Below are 7,535 nucleotides of genomic sequence, written 5' to 3' on the forward strand. Positions count from 1 at the left end.
AGTCACAATAAAAAGTTAACAAAAGAAAAAGTGTGGCTGTTGGTGCTTTCTCCTTGACCCTCACCATTTCCATTCATGCCTGCCATACTGCCAACTGCCAGCACAGTATATCTTCGTCCTGGGGCTAGTTTTGGCTGCCAAAAGCCCACTTTGCCTATATGCAGGGCAGGCCAGAAATACCAGGGCATCAATGCCCTCAGGAAACACAGAGGAAAAAAGAATGAAAATAAAAATGAACCAAGTATCAGTGAGTTATGGTATAACTGTCAGTGTTTGCCACTATACACATAATTGATGTCTTAAGCAAGGGATGGGTGAGGAAGAAAAATATTTAAGAAAGCTGGATTCTATTTTATTGAATTAATGAGCCATCATTTATTTAATCGTTCCCTGTTGTTGGACATTTAGGTAATAGCCAGTTTCATACCATTAGAAATTATATTCTAATGAACACCTTGGTACATAATTTTTAAAAGAAATCCATTTCCTTGGGATAAATGCCCACAAGTATGTATGCTGGGTATAAATATTTTTGAAGATTTTGAGACTTATCTTTAAATTGCCCTGCAGAAAGTTTGATCCAATTTACATTCCTACAAATAGCCTATAAGGTGCTGGGGTAGTTAAGACTGTGTGTGAATTTGGCAGGGCCATGGCTTTGAGTGGCTTGGCAGCTGGATGTCGTGGTTCTCCATTGATGAGATGGTGATCAGCTCCGTGGTGGAATCTGCTGTGAGCAGCTGAGTAGTTGAAGGGAAGTTACCTTCAGGTGTGGTCTCCTTCCAGTATACATGGAGAAGCTTTGAAAAAGTCTCTAGCTTTTCGGCACATTTTGGATTCTGCATTTGGCTGACTTGTCATCTCCAGTTCCTGGACTTGAACCAATGGCCTGCTTTGTTGTGTGTTGATCTTGGGATTGTGCCATTTTACCTGCCGACCTTGGGTTTGTCAGCCTCAGCAGCCAGCAACTGCCTGAGTTACGAGAAGCCTCCAGCTCCAGTGGGTCTGGAACAAGAGTCAGAGATGAAGCCCAAGGCTGAGGGGCCTTCCCCTAATCCCTGGAGCCAGCACTCTGAATTTGGGTTTCTAGCCTCTTCCACTGTAAAAGAATAAACTCCTGTTTGTTAAAGCCATCCACTCATGGATTTCTGTTATAGCAGCACTAGAGAACTAAGATAGGTGCGTATTACTCCATATGCACACACCTATTGACTGATTTTTGTCCAATTGATAGAGTGGTGCTTTTATTGTTGCAAAGTTGCATTTAAAAAAAAATCATTACTGAAGTTGAACAATTTATTTCTTGTTCAGAGAGCTGACATCTCATATCCATTACCCGTTTAAACACTGTGTCACCCATCTTTTTCTCAGTGATGTGTAATCTTTATATGTTAACATTTAATCTCTCATACTTGCAAATATTTCTCCCTATTTGCAAATATTTCTCCCCATTTCTCATATTTATCTTGGAATTTTTGATGAATTCCTTTTGTGGTTCATCTTTTGGTCTGGCAGCACCAAAACATATTGACATTTCCCAGTCCCCAGGTCATGTACCTATTTTTATGTGCTATGGCTGATGTTAACAATAATGAGGATTAAAGACTTTTAACAATTCCATAATGACTTGGCCATGAAATCGGTGTGCATGGCTGTTGTGTACATTTGTGCAGGTTGTATGTGGTAGTTACGGTTGTGTGTCAACTTGGCTGACCCTGAGTGGCTGGGCAGCGGGTTGTAATTATTCCCCGTGATGAGACTGGTAACCACTTCTATGGTGGATCTGCTGCAAGCAGCTGAGTAGCTGCATTAGGGATGTGGTCTGCTTCCAGAATATAAAGAGAGGCTCTGTGAATGGGCTGCAGCTTTTTCGGCACACTTGGACCGTGCATGTAGCCAAGTCTTCATTCAGCAGCCTGCCATGTTTCTGGGGAGCTCTGGTGGTAGTGTCTAAGGCATTTGGCTGCTAACCAGAAGTCTGGCAGTTCAAACCCACCAGCCGCTCCTTGGAGGGAAAACTGGGCAATCTACTTCTGTAGTGACACCACCTCAGAAACCCAAGGAGGGGTCACTATGAGTCGGATCCAACTCTACAGCAGTGAGTTTGGTTTGGTTTTTGGTTTTTCAGCCATGTTTCCTGCCAATCTTGGGACTGTCTCTGGACTTGAACTAGTGGCCTGCAGTGTTGTTTGGTAATATTAGGACTGTGCCATTTTATTTGTTGACCTTGGGCTTGTTAGCCTCAGCAGCCAGCAGCTGCCTGAGTGAAGAGACACTTCTCACTCTAGTGGGTCAGGAGCAAGAAGCAGAGCCAAAGCCAAGGTCGAGGGGCTTTCACCCAGCCCCTAGAGCTTGGCACTTTGAACTCAGACTTCTAGCCTCTACAACTGTAAGCAAATAAACTCCTTATGTTAAAGCCATTCATTTGTGGTATGTTTTTGTCAGAGCAACATGAAGTAACCAAAACTTTGTGCATGCCCAAGGGTGCCAGGAATTCCCCTTCCTCCCCTAGTGGAGACCTGCCTGTGCTTGGGGATGCCTTTGTCTAATTCTCCTCAAGGCATCGAGGGTCAGCAATCTCCAGGGATTCTGGAGGAGACCTTTGAGCCCTGACCTGAGTAAACAACTCAATCCTGAAAGTATGATCTTTAAAAGCCCAGAAATGAAATTATTTGGATAGTGTTCTGTATGCGCTAGAATGGGACACAAATTTGTCTGAGATGAATCCTCATGTTTTAGGAAGAAACATGCTCTAAGGGCTGTTAAGAATACAACACAAATAACCCAAAGCTACCAGGGAGCTCTGGTAGCATAGTGGCTAAGGCACTTGACTGCTAACCAGAAGGCTGGTGGCTCAAACCCACCAGCCACTCCTCAGAAGGAAGACAGGGCAATCTACTTCCATAGTGATACTGCCTCGGAAACCCAAGGAGGGGTCGCTATGAGTCGGGTCTGACTCGACGGCACATCACAACAACAACAACCCAAAGGAAAAGTAGGGAAACATTTTGTTCTCCTTGTTATTTCACTTTAATACAGTTGCATAATACAGGTTTGTATTTGAATTTTCCTTAATATTTTAGGTTGAGCGGTTTTCAGTCTCTTCTCAAGGTGCATTAACATTTATTTTCACATTTAATCCTTTTAACAATTGTGTAAGGAAGGTGGGCAGGCACGGCGATTTCTCACACAGTTTGTCTCCCAAATTCGGGTTATTTGCTTACCATCTTAAAGATTGCTGCCCCATCCTCTACCTCTTGTGCTATTATTTACTTTTTTGTTTCAATAATTACTCATCATTTTTGTTTAATCCATTGCATGTTAATTAAGAACCAGTATCACTTGCCATAAATAATAGGTACCTATTTCAATAAATACAATAAAGAGTGAAACATCATACACTTCTATTCTTGCCTGCAGAAGACTCTGAGCTGGAGGCTGCTCTTTCTTAGCTAAAAAAGGAAATTAGCAAATGTTAGAGGCTTGTTTTAAGACTAGTGCCCAACAGAAACTTTCTCCTTGACATAAGTTTGAATGAGCCCTAAAAAGATAATCCCTGCGTCTTTCTAGTTGTTGTTGTTAGGTGCCATCTAGTCAGCTCCACCTGTACATAGTGACCTTATGTACAACAGAAGGAAACACTGTCGGTCCTGCACCATCCTCACAATCCTTGTTATACCTGAGCCCTTGTTGCAGCCATTATGTCACTCCATCTGGTTGAAGGTCTTTCCCCTTTCGCTGACCCTCCACTTTACTAAGCATGATATCCTTCTCTAGAGACTGGTCCCTTCTGACAATATGACCAAAGTACATGAGATGAAGTCTGGCCATCCTGGCTGTGCTTCTTCCAGGACAGACTTGTTTGTCTTCTGGTATTCCACGATATAGTCAATATTCTTTGCCAACACCGTAATCAAAATGCATTAATTTTTTAGGTCTTCCTTATTCATTGTCCAGCTTTCGCATCATATGAAGCAACAGAAAATACTATGGCTTGGGTCAGGTGCACCTAATTCTCAAGATGACATTTTTGCTTTGCAACAGTTTAAAGAGGTCTTTTGCATCAGATTGTCCCAGTGCTTTATTCATTTTATTTCTTGACTGCTGCTTCTATAGGTGTTGATTGTGGATTCCAATCCTTGACAACTTCAATCTTTTCTCCATTTATTGTGATATTGCTTACTGCTCCAGATGTGAGGATTTTTGTTTTCTTTAAATGTTGAGGTGTAAACCATACTGAAGTCTTTAGTTCTCATCAGTAAGTCTTTCGAGTCTTCAGTTTGAGCAAGCAAGGTTGTACATCTGCGTATCTCGTGTTGTTAAGGTATACGTATTTATACTAGTGCATGTAGGTATATATTTGTGTTTATATACCTATCTATCTATCTAGATGTATATACTACCGACGAATGTTTTTCTTAATCTCTATATTCCCAGTGCTTAGCATGGTTGGTGAGCAACAGATGAATGAATGAATAAAGACTCACTGAAGATGCTCAGACACTTTGGGTGCCTGAATTAGGATCAGAATTTATATCCCCTGAATTTAAGTCTTACACGATTGTTTCACAGCTGGATTTAGCAGAGACAACATCTCTCCCAGGGAGTTAAAGGTCGGTCCTTCTGGAAGGCAAAAGTTTACTGGATGAGCTCCAGAAATTCTCCCAGTCCCAGGGCTGATTCCTAACAATTTCCTGACACCAGCCAGATTACTTCCATTGTTTCAGGGCTATTTACAAAGCCAAGCATTGAAACAATCTCTTCTTTAAAGACCTCTGTGGGTAATTAACAAGGAGGAGACCACTGCTGGATTTCCTTGGGGGGAAGAACAAAGCTTCTAGAAGGCTGTGCTTGGACTTGTCCATCCCAAAGCCTCAGGGAGGAGAAAATGTCCAGGGCGCTGCCAAAACCTGGGCCCCAAATCAAGGTAATTAAATGAAGTCTCAGAATTTCTTTTAAGGAACAAACAAAACTTTTCATAATGGACTAATTGTTAGGAAACCTTAGGTACTTTACAAGTAGCTGGCTCATATTAACTTAGATCATTATCTTTAATTCCTTCCTTTAAACATTTTGACTGTTTTCATTTAGGTCTTCCTTATTTATTTTTAATATTTTTTTCCCTTCTCTACAGTAGCTATAGTTGACTCAATTCACTAAGATTTTACTGAAGGTCTGCTGAATACTAACACTTCGTGGAGAGGCAAATAGATAAGTGGTATCCTTGCCCTCAGTGTAATGAAGATAATAATGAAAATCTTACTGTGTGCCAGGTGATGTGCTAAACATTTTTACATGCACTATTAATTTCCTCCTCACAGCAACCCTGGAATGTAGGTACCTGTATTGTCTCCACTTTATATTACAAATGGAAAAACTGAGTACAGAGTTCCACAGGATCCAAACCCACACTTACCTGGCCTCAAAGCCTAAACTGTTAGCCGCAATATTGTATTCCCCTCTCATAATCTACTTGGTGATTTATACAATGAGACTCATAGCAATGAAATCTTCATAACACAAACTATACAATATGTGTTAAATTAATACATTGATTTAAAACTATTAATAAAGGATAAACCTTTACAATGATGCATAGGTAAAAGTATAGACAGATAAATGTGGGTTTGGATCCTGGCTTGTCATTTTCTAGTTGTGTGACCAAGGCATTTTTGATTGTTAGTATTTTAAGAGTAATTCAGGCACATTTTAACTTTTTTTTTTTTTTTTTAACAAAGAGTCTTGAAGTGTGAGAATGAATCTTGCACCTATATTGTGTACTTGTTAAGTTATTTGAGAATATTCAATTCTGTTGTGGAAGAAAACACACAGGAGTTGCACTCATAAGAATGGTTCGATGCAGCTAGAGTCCCTGAGTGGTGCAAACGGTTACTGTGCTGGCTGCTAACTGAAAGGTTGAAGGTTTGTATCTACTGAGAGGCACCTAGGAAGACAGGTCTAGCCATCTACTTCCAAAAAGCAGCCATCAAAAACCTTACAGGGCTCGGTCGAAATCTACTCGGTGACAGCTGGTACTGGTAAGTAGGGAAAAACAAATCGTCAATTGTGACTCGTGGTGACCCCACACTTGTCAGAGTAGAAGTGTGCTCCATTGATCCCCAAGCCTTCTGAGGCAACTCGGGGTGGACTCTAACCTCCAATCTTCTCGCCGGCAGCCAAGTCTGTTAACTGTTTGCACCTCTTAGAACTCCACTGGTAGGTATAGCTAATGAGTGAGCAAGGAGCTTGGGAGACATAGGCAGCATCATGAAACAAAACAAAATAAAACAAATAAACAAACAAAAGCTACTGTGTTGATCCTGACTCATAATGACCCTAAAGGACAGGGTAGAACTGCCCCATAGAGTTTCCAAGGCAGATTCATAAGATGTGTTAGATGGGAGCTCTGGTAGCATAGTGCCTAAGGCACTTGACTGCTCACCAGAAGGCTGGTGGTGAAAGGAAGGTTGGGCAATCTACTTCCGATGTGTTACCGCCTGGGAAATGCAAGAAGGGGTCACTATGAGTCGGGTTCGACTTGACGGCACATAACAACAAGACACATCATATCTAAAGAATATATAAAAATATATAAAGAACACATGTAAAAAGAAGGGAACAAGAGCATCACCCGCTGGAAACACCCAGTCTGCTTCCTTTGTGACTCTATATGTGTCCTTCCCTTGAAATGCACGAGATCCGGCTATTGCTGGCCATTCTTGTCCTGTATCTCTTTGTCTGAACAAGCGTGTGAGTTGCCTCCAGAGCCCTTTGTTTATTGGGCCCTCTTCCTGAAACCTCAGCTCTGGTCCTCATAGCTCCACCATCGGTGAGGGAGGGCAATGCTGGAGAGACAGAACCCGAATCCTGGGTTTCACAGGACAGGTTAAGTGCCCTGTCTCTCTCTCTCTGCAGACTGAAGGTGCTAACTTACTCCTTCTCTTGCCTCTTGCTCCTGGTTGTGAGTGTTAAGTGGATTTAATTTAGTCTGTCTTTGTCCTATGACTTCTGGGATATTCTGCTTGGTAGTGCTCTTGGTTGTAAGGTGATGTCAGGTTGATTCCGACTCATAGTGACCCCATGTGACAGAGTAGAAGTGCTCCCTGGGGTTTTCTTGGCATTAATTTTTTTTTTTTTTTTGAAGGGGACAGAGAAACTCTTTATTTGCCTCTGATGGTTCCAGAGTATTGGTAATGAAACAGCAGAGTAGTTGTCCTCCAGGGCAGATTTTATAAAGCATCATAAAGTCATTCATAGCTCATAATGGGGTTTTGCATCTATGCGTACATCTTAAATTTAATTTTTCTTTTTCTTTTTTTTAATTGTGATTTGGGTGAAAATTTACAGAGCAAATTCACTTTTCATACAGTAGTTCACATACACTTTGTCTCATGACATTGACCACAATTTACCACAATGCAACAGCTCCCCTCCCACTTCCTCCCAATAATTACCTCTTCCCTGTGTCCATCCCTCCATGCACTCCTGCCCCCTGAGCTGTCTCCCTGTGCAGAAGCAGCCCTTCTTTCTCCCAT

Source organism: Orycteropus afer, unplaced genomic scaffold (assembly GCF_000298275.1).
Source record: "Orycteropus afer afer isolate SDZICR_OR568_19922 unplaced genomic scaffold, OryAfe1.0 scaffold00021, whole genome shotgun sequence".
Lineage (NCBI taxonomy): Eukaryota > Metazoa > Chordata > Mammalia > Tubulidentata > Orycteropodidae > Orycteropus > Orycteropus afer.